The 22500-nt window shown below is 28.0% G+C and overlaps 1 protein-coding gene across 2 annotated transcripts in view; it reads left to right on the top strand.

The window, feature by feature from the left end:
• Positions 1–22500, top strand: part of LOC145292065 (transcription cofactor vestigial-like protein 3) — a 337302-nt gene that overhangs the window by 201931 nt on the left and 112871 nt on the right. The window lies entirely within an intron of this gene.

The raw sequence follows: 22500 nt of genomic DNA, 5'->3' as shown, positions 1-22500 counted from the left end.
TATATATATATATATATATATATATATAATATTTTTCGCAAAAGCAACACAATAAAAATGAGAGCATCATGATGTGTATCTTCATAATCGTTACAATTGTTTCCTGACCATTCGCACAATTTCAAACATTAACAAATATGAAAATAAACAACATTTGATTCCTATTGTCTTCCTCTTGTAAAAATGTATTTATGAATTCTCAATTATAAAAAAAAAACTGATAATCTTGATGCTTATTAATTGAGTCAGTTTATTTTTAGTCACATTTTATTGGTATATGAACAATTACTACATGTTAATATATTTTAATATATTCAATTTTTTTGTTTAAAAATATTAATAAGATATATATATATATATATATATATATATATATATATATATATATATATATATATATATATATATATATATGTATGTATGTAAGTAATGCTCCCTATCTTAGGATAGGCATACTTGGAGCTGATATACAAATTACCATTAGCATATTAAGCGATGCCCCGTGTCTATACAAATTGAGCTTAGGTAATTGAACAGTGTCAAAACATAGTTAATTCACTGCCCGCAGCAGCTGAATAGCGCAATGGTTTGAAGCTCCGACTGTTATTTAGGCGGTCGGGGTTCGATCCAGCTTGAGGTAGTTGCTTGTCTAGCCGCACTGAAGTGCAACGAAACAGTACTGTATGTGGAAGTATATATATATATATATATATATATATATATATATATATAGTTGCTTGTTAAAATGAAATAATTCTGATTCTGTAGTTTTTCATTTTTTTTTACTTAATAAATAGGAGGCTTTTCATGAAACGACAATCCTATGTAATTATAGATTATATATATATATATATATATATGTGTGTGTGTGTGTGTGTGTGTGTGTGTGTGTGTACTCCTATAAATTTGGATTTTTCTGTATTGTTATTCATAAAAAAAACCTTTTGTCTATTTATTTCAAAATTAATTACAACTTTCTTATATGTGGGTCGTGCAATTTCATTCACCCGCTAATCTAAGATCTTGCTAATTTGCATATTCTTTTAAACATTCATTTTAATTAATTACCTATTATCTTTTTTGGTTTTCTAATGATCATTTTTAGTTAACTATTAAATGTAATTATATTCATGCCGATATTCTACATGATTTCTACTTGCGTAATATTTGCGTAAAAATGTCATAGTAAACACAAAACTCTTTTTGTATAGGATTATGTATGCGTATATATATTTGTTTAAAAACTTTTGCCTACATAACTCCTCCTAGAGTTTTTGGTCTGTAAGCATGAAACTTTATATATAAGGTATTTGAACGTATGCAAACTTTATATTCGGGAAAATCAATAAAAAAGGTGTGAAAATTATAAAAAATGAAATTTGCCAGGTAAAGGTCGAACGCCTGCATTACGAATATGCATGCATAACCTAGTAGCTATTGGTTCATGTTTAACTTTTTAGCCTTGCAGCAAACATGTGTTCATAGTTCAATCATTAACGAAAGAGGCAAAAATAAATGCTAAGCTACACGCTTTGGTTTCGATTTTAGGTGGTGGCGCACGAGTCATTTTGTTTTTTTTTAAAACTTTTTAAATCATTACTATATATTGGGTCTAATATAATATACTAATGAATACAAAATCAGCATTAATCAAAATATCATATGTAAGCGTATATTACGACCGAGCAATGTCTGGTAGTATATATATATATATATATATATATATATATATATATATATATACATTTGTAGTCATCGACATAAAGCCCTGTTTCGTTGTATCACAACTCATCAGTGCCGCTAGACTAGCACATCTCTCAAGCCAAGGATTGAACCTAGAATCGTCGGCACCCGACCACCGAAGCAATGCCTGCAAATAGGCTGTTCGAATGTCTATTTAAACAAACATCCACCCATCACTTTTACAGTGCTCAAACTATCTGTATATATATATATATATATATATATATATATATATATATATATATATATATATATATATAAAACTGGTAATTAGTAAAAACCTGAAGAGAGTGCTCCATACTATTGCAGAGCAAATATGTGTTTTATTTTTTTATTACCGTTTTATCCGTTTGATTACATATGTTTCGGATGGTGGACCATGTTTACGATCCAACAGCCTCGTCAGACCTTACAGTAAGGTCTGACGAGGCTATATATATATATATATATATATATATATATATATATATATATATATAAATATATTTCATAATGTTTTTAGGGATACAAAATTTAAATATTGTAATTAGGAAGGGAAGACTTTTATGATTCATGATTAAAAGTAAATTTGTATATATATAAATATAGATATATTCCTTTAATATTCTCTCCAACACACACACACACACACACACACACACACACACACACACACACATATATATATGCAGTATATATACGTGGAATACATATATATTCATATATCTATATTATATTCATTTATATATATATATATACATATATATATACATATATATATACATACGTATATATATATATTTGTGTGTGCGTGTGCTTATGTAAAATTAAAATGGAAAAACAAAATTTACATGCGTATTTATTTTAAGACTTTTTCAAGAAGATTGATTGCAAGAAATCTAATGCGAGTAAAATATTTCAGAAAGTCTGGACATTAAGACAAAACCGTAATGAATATATAGATGATTTTTATTTTTCATTAAGTTGAACTATTATTTCCACAATTATCATTATATATATATATATATATATATATATATATATATATATATATATGTGTGTGTGTGTGTGTATGTGTGTGTGTGTGTGTGTGTGTGTGTCTGTGTGTGTCTGTGTCTGTGTGCGTGTGTGTGTGTCTACTTATATAAAAGGAACTTTGTATGTGTGTGTATGTGTTTGTTTCCTATGGACTCCGAAACGATTTTCAAAAGTTAACATTCTAAATGTGTTTTGGAGTGTTCTTAGATAGGTACTGTATCAGAATACCTTCGACAAGTATCAGAAATCGATAAAGTGTAAAGAAGTAAACACCCTTCATATAAGCCTCACATCACTAACGCGTTTGAGAAATGTTATCACCATACAAGTGGAAAAGCCATATAAAATCAACAGTAGTTCTTTACAAAGATGGAATCGTGTTCGAAATGCACGTTTCCATTTAGAGAACAATTGAACAATTATACTTGACACTAGTATTTCAAACTTGAATTCAAGCCATTATATAAAATAATTTTATAAAATTAGCAGTAGGTTCTAAAATATAGACTATAATGTATTGTAGACAAAGTAAGCGCGAGGAGGGCACGTGAAACTTCTTTACATTTAAACGGGGCGGGTCTCCAACTAGAAAAGACAATCACTCGACTTGCTTAAAAACTGAACGATTTCATTGATGTCGATGAAAATAAATAATTCAAGCGTGAAGCGATCGTTAATCTTTACGCTATCTCAGGACACGTCGATTATCCCTGTTTATATATATATATATATATATATATATATACATACACACACATATATATACACACACATTTCTTTATACATACATATATGCATAAAATATACAATTATATAATATATATATATACATAAACACACGCACATATATATATATATATATATATATATACACATTTCTTTATACATATAGGAATAAAATATGCAATTATATAATATATATATATATATATATATGTATGTATATATACTACACATTTATATAACGCATGTATAAATGAATTCATATGATTATAGCATACATTTCTAGAATATATGCGAAATGTTAATACCTATCTACTTATCTATCCGTATAACTATCTCTCTCTCTCTCTCTCTCTTTATATATATATATATATATATATATATATATATATATATATATACGTTTTTTAGCGATATTAATGACATCGAAATGATGTTATTTATTATTTTCCGCTACCTTAGCGGTTTTTCCCACTCGAACACACACACACACACACACACACACACACTATATATATATATATATATATATATATATATATATATATATATATATATATATATATATATATATATATACTTTTATGGATACGCAGCGTTGCCAGGGTTAGGATTAAATTTAGTTTGGATACACCTGCTATACTAAGGATATTGAGCAGTTTTTCATTACTATATGGGAACTCCATCGTTATCCCAACAATAATTTCAAAAATAAAACAACGGATGAAAATTCGAAAATGAATTCGCCCAACCCCCCTCCCCAAAAGAAAAAGTACGTGACAAACTCTCCACCAGATATTTTGGCATAAGGGATACGAAGAGACGCTATTCTCCGGATATTTGGCACCTTTTTATGACTATATACCAGTTTAAACGAATTTCTTTAATGTTGCCGCAGTCTAAAAAGATTTGTTTTTACGGTCTGTTGCAACAAAAACAAACTGTAAATAATCAAAAATACGTAAGTAGAATTTATGTTAATCGAAATACACGTTTTTATGTTATAACAATGATGAGATATGACTTATTGTCTTATAAAGAAGGAAAAGAATTAGCAGTTACGATGTCAAAACAAAAATGTGAAGAAAAAAAAAACTGGTAAAAAAACGTAAATGAAAGTTTTTTTTGTTTTTTTTTAATAAAGAATCGTAGTCGAATTGGATTATTTGCTTATTTTAAAATAAAAATTCACTGGGCCACAACGTTAACTGCGAAATCACGTTGGGAATTATTTTATTTAAACTAATTCCAAAAATAATGCTTGAAAACTTGTGTGAATTATTTTTAGTTTGATTATCCGCCCGCCGAAAAAGAAAACAAAAACAACAAAGTTACTCCCCAAGGGGAATAACTCAAATCGATTTATAAAGAAGTCGATGTGATAAAAATAAATTAAATTAAATATGTTACCAATATAAATCAAATTTAAATAACAAATTTGAATAGAAGACTTAAAACAATTCTCTCACTATAAATAATAACTAACACACCGCAATTAATAAAATCGAGTTTCCTTAATGTGATATGCAAATGAGGTCACCTCTTAATCGTATATTCTGCAAGAGTCATGCAATATAAAGGAATGAATGAAATAATTAAGTAATGGACGTTTTGTATATATTAATCAAATTGTGGACGTCATCATAGTTAGCAAGAAAGAAAATTACACAAACAAAATCTATATAAATAAAACAGTAGATGTATGTGTGTGTAAATATTTAACAGGTAAACTCTTAAACGACTGGCCATATAACATTGAAATTAACAGGAAATAGTACTTATACACCAAAGATCGTTTATAACGAGTAAAAATGCATAAAGCATACAGACATATATCGGCATGTTGAAATGCGAAATGTTCTTTTCAATTCGCCGACATGTTTATACGTCTTTCTGCGCATGGTCTCATAAAATTAATTATTTGAAATGTGTTAATATTTAAATTTTATTATTTTTGTCTTGATTCCAACTGTGGTAGAGTATGCGGCAGGTACGTGAATGTTTTCGTTTCGATTCTAGCTGGCAGCACTTAGTCATTTTTTTAAACTTTGCCATCATATTTTTGTATCAATAAATGCGAATATCGGCATGATTTTAAATATATTTAAATGAATCGGCAAGCGGAATCAAAAGTGTTATCGCATTAATATGTAGATTCTTGCATCATATTTTGAAAGAAGAAGAACTTAAAGATAAAAGATTAAACAAGAAAAGAGGAGTAGTGCTACTGGCGAGACCTCTATAAAATAAAACGCACCTACTTCTCCAACTTCTCCTACTTCATATGGAAAAAGAAGCCATTATGAATTAATGTTTCGTTCAATCAATAAGATAATTATGTATGAGGACGGAATATTCACACATATCAAATACAACCTGGCAACGCCGGGTACGTCAGAAAGTAAATAAAGTTAAAAAATTAAAAAAACGAAGCGGAGTTTGCCACAGGATTGAAAGCCACATTAAACATAATAAAATTCAATATATACTAAATTTCGTACTGGCACTAGGTACAGTCAGGAAAAACCTGGAAAAAAAAGAGAACTAATCACTAGGGCTATAACAACAGCATATTCTTTTCCTTGTTTTGATTCTCACGTATATATCCATTGATATCTTATATGTTTTTTTTTATGTAGAGTGATATGGTTCTCGGTTGATTAATTGTGTCTAAGTGTATCGAGTATATACTCGAGAGTAAAAACAATGAAAATAATATGCTGTTGTCATAGCGCTACTTATCACTAAAGGTAGGACAGCATGATTACTTGATTATGAGAAATGTTTAAGGAAAATTCTCCAATGCGGAAACCATCCCGAATAAACTATGCCTGCTAACCAGTCTCGTGGAAATTGCAACAGAAATAAAACTCAAACAAATCATTGAAATTTTCACCAGTCTACCCTCCAAAAAATTATGTCATCAGGCTGATCTGGTAGCCAGGGAAAATAGTCGTGAATGACCAAGGAGGATGGAAAGACCGAGATGGGAGAGAAAATTTTTACTGGAGAAATGTGAAGAGTACTGAGACATTGCGGAGGCTTATTGCCTAGCGAAATCCAGCGAAGACTAATTTTCGTTGCAAGTGAGAAATCAATGGTAAACGGATGTTGCCATTTGGTAATCATTTGCAATTATCAGAACAGATACTACGTTTTGCTCCAAGGCAAAATGTCATTATATTGTTAGAATCGGGCTTGCACGTGATTGGTGCATGTTGCATGCCAATGAAATCGGCTTGTCAGTTTAATATGCCCTAGAAGCTTGTTCCAGTAAGAGGAAGCCGGCTCAACTCGCCCAGAGTGAATAATTTCCCCAGGTACAGGTACAGGTACAATCATGTGGTCACGCCGGGTTTCGTAACATCAGTGACGTTAAGCAATGTTGAGTCGGGTCATCCTTTAGATGAGTGACAATTAGGAATAAGAAATGCAATTGAGAAAAATTTCTTGTTGCCATGGCGACAGATGGCACGACATATCAAACCGAGCATAAATGTCGCCAATAAAACAAACCTAGTAGGAAGTTGTGCCAACACGGTTCTCGTTGGTTTTAATACAGAAGAAAAAAACGAAAGAAATGATGAAGACTAATAATAAATTGACGAAATAATAATAATAATAATAATAATAATAATAATAATAACAACAATAATAATGAGGAGGAGGGGGGGAGAATGGAAAGACCTGGGGAGGCTTGTTGCCACTTAAACTCCAGTGGAAACCAATAGCTGTTGCCAGCGAGAAATCAATTGTGAAAGCCTGTTGCAATAACGCAAATTTATTTGCAAATGTTATCGAAGGAGATGGAGAGTACTAGAAATCTGGGAAGACTTGTTGTCACTCAGCTTCCAGGGAATACTACAGGTTGATTTCAATGAGAGATCTTTGCTGACCTGTGTGAAAGTTCCTACTGAGAAATTAATAATAATAATGAAGAAAAAATATATATATATTCGTCATGTCATACAAAATTTAGCGAGTAAGGACTTCGAAGAAAATTATTGCGCGTGTTTAGAAAAAAAAAATTCCAGTTCGCCATCTAAAATAAATTCTAATAACATTTGCATAATAAGACTCCCCCCTCTCCGTTTATTCATTCTATATATACACATGGCTTTGTTACTTTTTTTTTTATTTTATTTTTCCAGGTTGAGTCTATTCCTTTTTTTAATATACAAGTTATTTTTGTCGCCATTTTCTAACGGAGTGTGTACACTTGTATATAATGTCCTTAAAAAAAAAAAACGCAAGAAATTAAGCAAATTGTGACTCAGTATTTTGTTTATTGAATTAGTCCGATATTTTTATTTTACTCTTTTAGAAATATATATATATATATATATATATATATATATATATATATATATATGAGGCATTTTTCTAAAAGAGCAATATATATATATATATATATATATATATATATATATATATATATATATATATATATGCGTTTTTAATGAATTCAATTTAAAAATGAATTTTTACCTAAATGCGAGTGGGGAATAATTTTCCCTTTAACCAATTTGGTAACCCCCCCACATGGGGAGTGGTATTATTTTTTTAAAAATATAATTATCCACTGACACGTGTTTCGTCGTCTACGACTCATTACCCTGGGGTCCCGATTTCGAATCTCGCTAGATTTAGCAACTCTGATGAGTCGTAGACGACGAAACACGTGTCCGTGGCTAATTATATTTTTTAAAAAATAATTATATATATATATTTTTCCAACGAAGAAAACTAAAAACATTTTTAAAAGAATTTTATGTAATTTTCAAGGTTAAAAAACTTACATCCAAGACTCTTTCTTTCTTGCTCTCTCTATTTCGCTTTCTCTATAGATATATATATATATTTCTGTATATATATATATATCTATAGTATAAAGCTGAACGTTTGTGTGCGTGTTTGTCTGGTCACGAATAGGCTCTTATATAGTTGACTATTATAGAAAACTGATCACATATAATGATAGAAGATGTATCGAGACACAGAAATGTGTATGTTTGATCTGGCATAATGATGATTCATTAAAATTGTGGAGTCTGCGTACGCGCCTGGTCCACAAAGTATGGAAATAAAAAAAAAAATTAAAAAAAAAAACGTTTACAGGTTTTTTTTTTATATAGATGTACATAATAATACTTTGATAAGTATGTTTAACTTAAATAGGGATGGTATAATAAAATGATGGGGTCTGCGTTCGTGCCTGGCCTCAATAGAATGGAAATAGGAACAAACTTTAATAAAGACTTTTCCTATCTATCTGCGTAAGTATACTTTGATAATTATGTTTCAGTTTGAAGAAATATAGTATAATAAAATTATGGGGTGTTCGTTCGTGCCTTACCTCCATAGAATGGAAATATGTCACAAAGTTTAACAAGGTTTTTTAATATAGATCCACAGAATATTGTGATAAGTGTTTTAGGGTGAACCCTTCCTTTTCATAACCGATCATGCTTTCATAAATCAGAGTCAATTTTCTGTAGGCTGTTTTTGAACCCAGTCAACGACGGGTAATTTTGCTAGTATATATATATATATATATATATATATATATGTGTGTGTGTGTGTGTGTGTGTGTGTGTGTGTGTGTATATATATATATATAATCTTTTTATTAGAAAAAACACTCTATCATGAATTCACCATGTTTCTAAGGTGTTAACAAATAATACGTCAAATGTTTCTGTAACTAAGCCGTTTATTTCATATCATACTACTATGCAAGAGAAACACATTAATATATATATATATATATATATATATATATATATATATATATATATATATATATATATATGTACACACACACACACGTTCACATATATATGTGTTTAATTATATAGAGGGAATTAGACCTGAAGTGTAAAGAGCAATGCTTATTTTAATGTGTGAATACTCTAAAATAATCTCGCTTATAGTATATAATTAGCTCAATATTATAAATTATGAATCAGTTTCAAACAGGAAAAAAATTGTTGTTTTTTCTTGTTTGAAACTGATTAATAATTTATAATTATTAACCTTTATAAGCAATATATATATATATATATATATATATATATATATATATATATATATATATATAGATTGTACTGACTTTCTGCAACACATAAGTAAATAATTATTACACTCCTATTTAAAAATATTTTTTTATAATCCAGCATACAATTGGGTGCTCAGTATTTATTTATTTATTTATTTATTAGAGAAAATCAGAACAACAGAGGTTTAGAGGAATCCACAAAATACAGACACAACAGACAATGACAGTGACGGAAGACATAAAATACAATCACGAGTTGTTCCCCTTAGTCGGTTTGAAAACTGATGGTACCAACGTTGTTTCAACATTTTGTAATATATATATATATATATATATATATATATATATATATATATATATATATATATATATAGTCATGGAAGATTTTTAACCTTTAAAACTATATTAAAAAACCTATTTAATTTTTATATTTTTTATCATTCTCTGGAAAAGTATTTAGCCAGTAAGTCATTTAATCACTTGAATTCACACTAATGTTATTTCAGGGATCATCAGTTGTTTACCATGAAACACTCTTTCGGAGATTTAAAAACACAAATGTAGATTAAATCATGGCTCCCTGGCAACGTTGATCCAACACCACCTCCGGTAACCACAGAAATAAAACAATTTTTTCCAAATATTGGATCTAGTTTCCCTCTTCGGATTTATTTGGCTAACCTCTCTCTCTCTCTCTCTCTCTCTCTCTCTCTCTCTCTCTCTCTCTCTCTCTTTCTCTCTATTTCTCTGTATATATATATATATATATATATATATATATATATATATATATATATATATATATATATATGTGTGTGTGTGTGTGTGTGTAGAAAGAGAGAGATAGAGAGAGATAGAGAGAGAGAGAGAGAGAGAGAGAGAGAGGGCGAAATTTGTTTAATGGACTTTTTTTTACTTTTTACAATTTTCAAATTATTTAGTATTTCGATGAAATTTTCGTGGATTTCGTCCATTTTTTTTTTTTTGCATTATTTCAGTTAAGTAAATTGAATAGAACGAGGTGGGTCTTTGTGTATTTGCAAACATGCGTTTTACTTCTTAGTATTGCACACTAATTTATTTAACAATATTTGCCTGACGAAAAGTATAACCGTATGTGTGTGTATCGTGCGTTCATACAACGTCTCTGTAAAATAGTTTCCCTCAGAAGTTATTCACGTAATAATTATCAAGTGCAATTTGGAAGCTGATGCACGACACGTCGGGTCAGAAGTAGAGTCGTTATCTATTCAAATATGATTTTAGTTGAACTTTCATAAACAAGCACATATTTTAAAACACTTTTCACGCATAATTAAACATACATATATATATTATAGCACATCATCATTATTATTATTAGTAGTAATAGTTGTAGTACAACAACAACAACAACTACTACTACTAGTGCTACTATTACTATTTTGAATATTTATTATTCTTGAAAATTTTTATGTAGTAGTTTGGTTTGGTTGGTTTTGTTTTACGGCATATCAACTCTTTTCAGGTTATTTAATGCCGAATCCAGTTATTTTGAACATTTTTTTTTTAATAGAATATATATATATATATTTTTTCAAGTCGGTTTCTATTTACCCCATAGTTGGGACCCTTACAAATACCACCACTCCGGGTCAGAGTGGACCTGAGAGCAATGGCAAATAAAAGGTAGCTCCACTCTCCGCAAGCTGGGGCCTCGCCATCGGATATAGTGTAAGGTCAGGTCATATCCAGGACCTTATGTAGTAATAAACAGACTTATTAACAATTGCCCGAAATTGCAAAATTTATAAATTGGAAAATATAATAGCATGGTTAAAATAAGACTAACCTTTTTTTTACTTTGCTATTTCTTTCTCCGATTTATAACTTTTTTTTAACATGATTTAGAAAGATAAATCTAGGTATTACCATATTATTTGCTCATTTAGAAGTTTTACGAAATCTGGCGTAATGGAAAAATAACAAACAGTATTTGCAGCTTCCCTTCCAATTTTCGGATTTTAATCATGTCAAATCACATTTTATTTTATTTTGACGGATTGATTGTTGCTATTTCTTCTGATGAGTTAAGGGCATAATAGATTTAGTGACTGATATAATAATTAAGTGATTGATTTCGCGCTACGAAACAGATACTGTCAAGAATTGCATAAGTCAACTGAATTAAAGGATAAATTATAAGATGGTCAACATCACGAATTTTGGAATATATCCTTCTGTTATTTATTCTCTATATTGCTCTGTAATTGCATTAAGCTTCTTAAATAAGATTTGGTATATATGATAAGAAAATATATTTCTACAGATATATATATATATATATATATATATATATATATATATATATATATATATATATATATATAGGAGCAAACAGTTAATAAAACATGTTAAAAAACACTTTAAAAAAGAGCTAAAAACATATTTAATCTGAAAAGGAAACACTTGATAAGTGGATAGCCCTTAATCCGCGGAGTTTCGAAGAAATACTTTCCTTCTCATCAGAGGGTAGAAATTGGCGGGATCGTTTTTTTCATACAAAAGTATTTGATGAAACAACAAGTAAGTCAAAGATCTTACTTGATAACAAAAAGTGGAGCAGAGGGTATATGGTGAAGAAAAAGGTGATTACACGTGAATGGGTAGTCTGGTGAAAGGTAAATAATCCAATGACGGTATAATCCAAAAATATAACTCTAAGAAAGTTTATATATATATATATATATATATATATATATATATATATATATATATATATATATATATATATATCGCATTTAAGCTACACAGAGTATTGTACGTGTGAAATATATATAGACTTTAACCGAGTGTCTAAACCTGCCCTCGTGGTAAGGCAAGTAAATAGGAATATTAGTTTATTACAAAGAATCTGAAGAATACTTATTGAATATGAAAATAATAACTCCTTATTTCAATGCGATCGTAGGCAACAGTATTGAATCTTATACTGTTATTAGCAAAATATTAAATGTATAATTTAATGACAGAAATATCACATGCTATAATGTTATTAGCATAAATATCGAATATTATTATGTTATAAGCAGAAATATTAATACTACAAGGTTTTAGACACAAATATTAAATGCTATAATTTTATAAGCAAGAATATTAATACTATAATTTTATAAACCGAAATATCACATACTATACTGTTATAAGCAACAATATTATATTACAATAGTATAGAAAGAAATATTAAATGCTATAATGTTATAAGCAAAAATATTAAATACTATACTGTTATAGGCAAAAATATTAAATTACATGGGTTTATAGGCAGAGGAATTATGTTACAGCCGACAATATTAAATATTTTTTATAAAATTATAGGTTGAATACTCGTATATAATGGTATTGGATGAAGTAATTATAATTTTATTCGTATGAGATATTTGTAAGAGAATATTTAATACTATGATTTTATTGACATCAGTATTGAATACTTTATTAGTACTATGAAATTATTGAATAGTATAATGAAGTTAGCAAAAATATTGAACGCATTAATGTGATTGGTATTATTTAATATTATAATTTTACGATGGCTAAATATTAGATCATATAATTTTAACGGGTGGTATATTTAATACTATAATATAATTAAGATAAATATAATACTATTAGGATATTGGCATAAATATTAAATGGCGTAATGATAAAGACCAATGTATTATTTCTTTCGATATTTGTAATACTATTACTACAACGATCAATAATAATAATAATAATAATAATAATAATAATAATAATAATAATAACAACAATAATAATAACAATAATAATAACAATAATAACAACAATAATAATAACAATAATAATAACAACAATAATAATAACAATAATAATAATAATAATAATAATAATAATAATAATAATAATAATAATAATAATAATAATAACTAGCAGAACGTGTAATATTTTTAAAACATAAATAAAAGTGAATTAAAATAAAATAAAACAAATAACGACGAATTTAAAACAATTTTTTAGTAAATTCTTTTTTTTTAACCTTTTTAAAGTTGAAAAGTATTAATTTAAAAAAAAAATACATTTTTTAATGAAACTTTAACGCACAATACATTGTTTTGTGATGTTTTTCGAAATAATTTTTCAGATAAATTTTAAAGGAATAGATGTCAAATCACTTGCACATTTTTTTTTTAATTGTAAAAAGAATCTGGGTTTGTATTACTGTACACATAGATTCGAAAAAGTTGTCAAAAAACAAATATATAACAAATAAATGTTATCAAAGGCAAGATAAGTTACTTTTCTGCCAAACTGGATATATTTTTTGTGTTTTTATTCAATGTAACATATTTATTCAGCTCGAAAAACATACAGTGTTTACTGATGTATTCGAAAATTCAAGATGGCGTCTCACACCCTCTTTAACACCGTAAGTATGGAAAAAGGTGTTATGAATAAAAAACTATACAAAATACTATTAAAAACCCGCCGAATATATGTCAACCTATGTCACGGTAACATATATTGAGCGAGGTTTTAACATTATTTTATCCGGTTTTTTATTTATAACATCTTTTCCCACACTTACCGTGTTAAAGAGAATAAGACGCCATCTTGAATGTTCCAATACATCGGTAAACACTGTATGGTTTTCGGGCTGAATAAACATGTTACATTGAATAAAAACACGAAAAATATATCCAGTTTGGTAGAAAGTAACTTATCTTGCCTTTGATAACATTTATTTGTTATATATTTGTTTTTTGACAACTTTTTCGAATCTATGTGTGCAGTAATACAAACCCAAGAATCTATAATAAAAAAATTCCCAAACACTTAGTCTCCTCTAAACATGACCTTTTTAAATTATAAAATAAAATAGTAACTTTTGAACAGTCAGCCATCTTTTTTTTTTTTTTTTTTTTTTTTAGAGAAAATGGTTTTAATAATTTTTACTGATAAAGAGCGACTATAAAGGGAAGTAAATTGTTTTTCATTAATCAATGTTTGCAATAATAATGTTTCTTTCTTTCTTTTTTTTGTGAAACCGGACGTCGGACAAGTAAATTAATATTTCGATAATAATGAACAAAGTCGGTAATTATCCAATTCAATGTTAATACCGAATACTATTTTCATTAATATTGATAATAGTGTTTACTATGTAAATTATATCATAAGTGAATTTATATACATAGTAAGAACAATGATGATATAAAAGATATTTAATAAAGAACAAGATATCGTGAATATATATATAAGTTCATATAAACTCATGCAAATTATATTTCCTGTGACTTTCATACGTTTAGACGCGTTTATAATACGTAAATACATTATATTTCTTTAATATACAGTTATATCTTTCCATGTATTTTCTATGTAATTATTATATTTCTAGTATACATAGTGTTTATGGCTTCAACATGTTACTATTTTACGAAAACATATTGTTATGGTAAATATTTTGCCTATAAACAACTTTATTTATTATAACTGAAATATAATTACTATAAGTTTAATATATTGTTTCATTTTTGTTTTATTTTTATGGTTTGAAATTTAGTTTGAATTTCTTCATTATATTTTGTATAACTAAATGATAGTTTCGCAAACGTCATGTTTTTTATAAACTTAAATATATTCACATGAATTTACACGCCTAATTAGTTAGACATCTATTATATGCGAAATAATCACGATGATATACCGGTTCTCGTAAGTTCGTAAGTTTTCGACTTAAATTAAAGTCGACAAATAGTCATAGTTGTTATGATCCCAAAAAAATAAAATATAGACGAACTTAAATACACTTTCAAGAATTATATATATATATATATATATATATATATATATATATATATATATATATATGTGTGTGTGTGTGTGTGTGTGTGTGTGTGTGTGTGTGTGTGTGTGTGTGTGTGTTTAAAGAAAAAATAGAAAAAAACCGAATGAAATTATTAAAAAATCAACGTTTCGTCCTTGTTTCAGAGGACATCTTCAGGATAATTGAAATAAAAATGTGATAAAAGAAAAAGTCATAGATCGTGCGAAAAAAGACAGTTTTTTTTTTAAAATCCAACCCATGTCGGGAAAGGACGAATATGTGTTGGATTTAAAAAACTGTCTTTTTTCGCACGATCTATGACTTTTTCTTTTATCACATTTTTATTTCAATTATCCTGAAGATGTCCTCTGAAACAAGGACGAAACGTTGATTTTTTAATAATTTCATTCGGTTTTTTCTATTTTTTCTTTAAACATAACGTCAACCACCGCTGGTATATTTTTTTTCATTCCTTATACATATATATATGTGTGTGTGCGTGTGTGTGTGTGTATGTTACAAAAGCTCAGAAAACCATGGATATATATATATGTATATATATGAATGTATATATATGTATGTACATAAATATATATATATATATATATATATATATATATATATATATATATATATATATATATATATTCCGTCGCCTAAAACTATTGATATATTAAATTATTATCAAACGCACACATATTTTCTGAGTTCTATATATGTTACGAGTTAAATAAAATATGTATTATAAAATGCGTACATTTATTCACATTATATTCTAAAGCTTTACTTAAACATATTTTAGATTACATATATGTTGTCTGTTTTGGTTTTAGCGATATGTTTTGAATGAATTCAATTATTTACGAAAGTGCATTTTTACCTAAATGCGAGTTGGAAATACTTTTCCCTTTAACCAACTTGGTACCCCCACATAGGGAGCGTAATATATATTATTTTTAAAATATAATTATCCACTGACACGTGTTTCGTCGTCTACGACTCATCAGAGTGGCTGAATCTAGATTACACACACACACACACACACACACACACACACACACACACACAAATATATTTTTATGTGATAAATATATATTTCCTATACATATATATATATGTGTGTGTGTGTGTGTGTGTGTTTATGTGTGTGTATGTGTGATTCATTCATAAAATATATTATTTTTGAGTAATTTACATTTCGTCTATCCTTTCTGCCATATATACATATATATATATATATATATGTGTGTGTGTGTGTGTGTGTGTGTGTGTGTGTGTGTGTTACAGAAGCTCAGAAAACCATGGATGCTGCCGGTTTCAAATTCCAAGCATCAAGGTCCAATATATCTTGGAGAGTACGACATAGGCGACAAGTTATTTGTCCCTTTTCTTCGGATTTGAAACTGACAATGCTGGTACTTTTCTTTTCTTCTGTAAGACGTATATATATATATATATATATATATATATATATATATATATATATATATATATATATATATATATATATATATATATATATATATACATTCACACACATATATATATGTTTGTGTGTATGTATATATATGAATGAAAATGTATAAAAAAGAATACGAAATTATAAAAGCTTATAACTATTTTTTTTATTCGTTTTCAATTGGTGACGTGCAGGAATACAAAATAATATTATGAAAAAATAATTTTCGACCGATCCTTCAGTCTTCATTGGAGTAATATATATATATATATATATATATATATATATATATAGTTATATTAAGGATTATACACATAATTTTTAGAAGCATTATAACTTAAATTTTATTGCAGAGGCATAAAAGCGTTGTAAGGTTGTTCTGCCACACACACTCACATACATACACACGTATATGTGTATGTGTGTGTGTGTGTGTGTGAGAAGAACCTTACACCACTTTTATGTATCTGCACAAAAATTAAGTTATAATACTTCTAAAAAGTATGTCTATAATCCTTAATATAACTTTTCTCCAAATAAATGAAGTTTTTTATTCTAAAATAAAATGGCTAAAGATTTGTGCTTAAACTGAAGAAATCTTAAAAAGAAATGAAATCAAGACATCTTTCTCTATTGGCTGTGGATCAAATTCCATGCAGATCTGATATATTCAAATTTTCGAATAGGTGCTTGTGTTTATATTTGGCATCTTCCGAAATGTTTTAATATACTAAAAAAAATGTCATTTAGTGAATATATAATAACTAATTTCTAATAACTTTTATTACAATTTTACAACATTCATAGATAACTGAATATTCACGCAGGGTCTCAACGGTGTCTCTATCCCTTTTCCTTGAAAGTAAATCAAACTAAATATAGTGCACGTTACTCTCCTTATGCCTAGCATCAATGTTTCAAAAGTCATAATGATCGGTATATTTGTTCAGGAGTGGATCTCATAGATGGAAATATATAAATAAATTTAACTTTATCTAAATAAAATATATTCACTTTGATTTCACTGTTAACTTAACTTTTATGTTTGTAATATATGTTCACTGTTTAAAAATAATCTCACTAGTGCAAATATATTTTCAACAATTAGAATATTTATCTCAGTATATTTAATATGTTTCATTGTCTAAAATGTTTTCTACTGTACTATGTAAAATCTTATACTTTTTCGTAAGTATTTAATATTTAACACTATTTTGTTAATCATCTATATTTACTATGATTTTATTTACATATACGTTAGTGTTTTTATTTTTTTATTGTTAATCAACAGAGAGAAAAAGAGAGAGTCAGAGAGAGAGAGAGAGAGAGAGAGAGAGAGAGAGAGAGAGAGAGATTTAAGCGAGTGTGATAGGAGCTGTATGAAATAAGAGTCGGACTAAACAAAATACAAGGTAAGTGAGTAAGAGTATTAGTTCGAAACGTAATAAGAGATTAATGATTTGGCAAGTGAATTGTAAATTAGAACAATTAAATTGTATTTGACTTTAGTCGATCTTAATACCAAAGAATATTTCTTAAATTTATGTAATGTGCGGTTAAAGTACGTGGCTTATAGAAACAAACGTTGATTAACTAAGTTTTAGTTTACTGATTAGTATACGTGTGGATATGTGTATGTTTATGTGTATGTGTGTATGCTTATAGAATCAATGGATTTGTCCCAAGAAAGCAAAACGAGAAATTTTGCATTGTTAATTATGCTCCGTTATTGTTCTCTAAAAATATAAATCATAAACTGCGTGTGTATATCTATCTATCTATCTATCTATCTATCTATCTATCTTTACTGATATTTATTGTGGTTATCTTGACAAATAAATTGATATACGAAGATAGAAATAACAACAACAAAAAAAAGCTTCTTTCGTTTGCCCATTTTATTTATACGTTACATCAATAACACAGCCGGTTCACTGCATTGCGATAGCCTTCTTATAATCCCCTGTATATATTTACCAGCAATGTTTTAAGCAAATTACATTTCTCTTATCTCTGTCTGTCTGTCTGTCTGTCTGTCTGTCTTTCTCTGACTCTGTCTGTGTCTATGTCTGTGTCTGTCTGTCTGTATGTCTGTCTGTCTATCTCTCTCTCTTTCTCTCTCTCTCTCTCTCTCTCTATATATATATATATATATATAAGGAGAGAGAGTGTGTGTGTGTGTGTTTGTGTGTAAATAGAAAGTAAATACTAGTAATACAAGATCATTACAGTACATATATTTCAAGATTTCAAAACAATAATAACTTAGATTTTCATACGCTCGTTTCAGAGATGATATCAACTTTATTCATATATATAAATCTTCATCAGCAGAAAGGAAGTGTAAGGAAGAGGTTGACACCGATCAACATTATAACAATAGCGTCGACAATAATTTGAGTATACACCAAACCGATGATTAACTTTATTTCCAGAAAATTTTAAGAAGCAATAAAAAAAAAAATAAATAAAATACGGAATGATTTTCTTTTTAAAAACTGAAAAATTGGTTTGTTGGGATTTCTTTAACAAACCGATGCAGTTTCTGTTGTTCAATTTATTAAAACATAACATAATTAAAAATCAGAAAGAATCAGTATAAAAATTTTAAAAAATCCCCCCCAAAACCAAACAACATAATTTATAAGTAGAATTGTTAACAAAAACTTATAAACGAACATTTATTCCATTACTACCTGTATGTTTTCGGCGTTGCCCTCTTGAAACATATTTCCGGACGGAAAAAAATTAGTAATTTACTATTTAAGATACATTAATTAATTGTTACGAAAATTGTTGGATTTAGAGAAGCATAAAACGCATCCATCTTGGTTTATGAAACTCAAACGCGAAGTAACGTTCATAGCTTAAACGGGAAAATAACTGCTATAGCTTAAATAGATAAACATACTTCCGGTTTAAAGAACAGCACTTGTGAACTATTAATTACTATTAAATCTTAATTAATAAATAAATAAAATCAACTTTAAATAATATTTCCAAATAGAACAATTAAAAGGATTTAATTGCAACAAACAAGAACATCGATCTAATTATCAAAATAATTTTCTTTAATGTAATATGCAAATGAGGTTACACATCGATGGTAGATTTCTTTTGAATAAAGAGAATATATAGAAATCGTGTTAGAATAAATATGTATATTAGTCTGTTTCCAATATATAAATAAATGTATAGGTATATATGTGCATGTTTAGAATGTTTTTATGTAAAACAATGTACTTATATTTAATTGTGAACAGACAGAGAGAAGTACAATTTTACTATAATAAAAAATTTCAGCAAGCAAGGACGCTCGTACAGTTAATAAAGTTTTATAATTATATAGATTATATCACACATACTTGGTTCGAATCTCCCGACCAGCAGTAATTTATACGGATGAATGTGACAGTATTAAACGTTAGTGTCTATAGGTCTAAAATAATTGTTAATATATATTTGAAAAATATTATACATATATATATATATATATATATATATATATATATATATATATATATAGTCATCCACATACAGTACTGTTTCGCTGTTTCACAGCTCATCAGTGCGGCTAGGCAGGCAACTACCTCAAGCCAGGATTGAAACCCGACCGTTTGTACGGCAGTCAAGGCTCCTAACCATTACGCTATTGGCGGCTGCTTGAACGAGTAGTGAGTTTAACGATGTTTTCATATCGTCTGAAATACCTCCGCTCGATTTGTTTACACAAAGACCTATAGACACTAACGTTTAATACTGTCACATTCATCCGTATAAATTACTGCTGGTCGGGAGATTCGAACCAAGTATGTGTGATATAATCTTATGTATATATATATATATATATATATATATATATATATATATATATACATAACATCTACACACACACACATATATATATATATATATGTGTGTGTGTGTGTGTGTGTGTGTGTGTGTGTGTGTGTGTGTGTTATTTATTTTGTTTTGCGATACGTTTAGAATGAATTCAATTATACATACGAAAGTTCATTTTTATCTAAATCCAAGTTGGGAATAATTTTCCCTTTAACCAATTTTGGTACACCCGAATGGGTATCAGCATATGTATTATTTCTTACATTTTTATTATATTTCAAAAATTATAATTTAAAAACAATATATATATATATATATATATATATATATATATATATATATATATATATATATATATATATATATATATATACATACTAGTAAAGGTACCCGTCATTGACTGGATTCAAAAACAGTCTACAGAAAATGGACTCTGATTTATGAAATATGATAGGTTATGAAAAGGAAGTGTTGTAAAGAGATAGCTTCAAATTTGGGGGTATCAAAACCAAAGCAAAATATGATGAAAGTAAAAATAAAATAGATAAAACCCAGAATTTATTATACCATACCTGTTCACACTGAAACACTTATCACAATATTCTGTGGATCTATATTAAAAAACATTGTTAAACTTTGTGACATATTTCGATTCTATGAAGGTCAGATACGAACGAACACCCCCATAATTTTATTATACCGTATTTCTTCAAACTGAAACATAATTATCAAAGTATACTTACGGAGATAGATATGAAAAGTCTTTATTAAAGTTTGAGCCTATTTCGATTCTATGGAGGCCAGACGCGAACGCAGATCCCACAAGTTTATTATACTATTCCTATTTAAGTTAAAACATACTTATCAAAGTATTATTATGTACATCTATATCAAAAAAACTTGTAAACGTTTTTGTTTTTAATTTTTTAATTTTTTATTTCCATACTTTGTTGACCAAGCGCGTACGCAGACCCCAACATTATAATGAATTATCATTATGCCAGATCAAACATACTCATTTCTGTGTCTCGATACATCTTCTATCATTATATGTGATCAGTTTTCTATAATAGTCAACCATATAGGAGTTTATTCGTGACCAGACACACACACAGACGTTCAGCTTTATAATATAGATATATATCAAATTTCATAACTAAATATTAAGTAAATTTCCAGGTTGGTATCTGGAGACGCATTAATTCACTGGAAGAGATGCACCTCCAGTGTTCGTTAAAACATGCATATAGCCGATAGATAGATAGATAGATAGATCTGTGAAACTTATTTCTCAAAGCAGAGCAATAGTATATTTTTAATTCATCCTTATACATATAAATACCAAACGTAATATTAGAAGACACGAAAAAAAAAACATTTACTTTCAAAATATCTTTATTTCAATACGAGAATACACAACCAGAACAAAAAACGCAGAGAAAACATTTTTTTCGACATACTTCGAATTTTTCACGAATTCCTTGCTCTTCGATTTATTTGAACCACTTTCTATCCAATCAAATTATTACACAGTCTTATTCATGCTTGTCTGCTTTTTCTGTTATAATAGATATAATATAATATAATATAATATATATATATATATATATATATAAATATATAGTTGTGTTTAATTGTAGAATTTTTTATATAGTATTTCAAATTAAATCTTATGCACACAAAAACACGCATCATACACACATACGTACGCACGTACAAAAACACATATATATGTATAGCACACATACATCTATGTATCTCACTTATTCTCTCCCCTCTCTCTCTACAACACACACACACACACACACACACACACACACACACACACAC

This window comes from Euprymna scolopes, chromosome 13 (assembly GCF_053919585.1).
Source record: "Euprymna scolopes isolate OS-2025 chromosome 13, ASM5391958v1, whole genome shotgun sequence".
In the NCBI taxonomy this organism is placed as follows: domain Eukaryota; kingdom Metazoa; phylum Mollusca; class Cephalopoda; order Sepiida; family Sepiolidae; genus Euprymna; species Euprymna scolopes.
The sequence above is the reverse complement of the archived record's forward strand: the minus strand, read 5'-3'. Positions and strand labels throughout refer to the sequence as shown.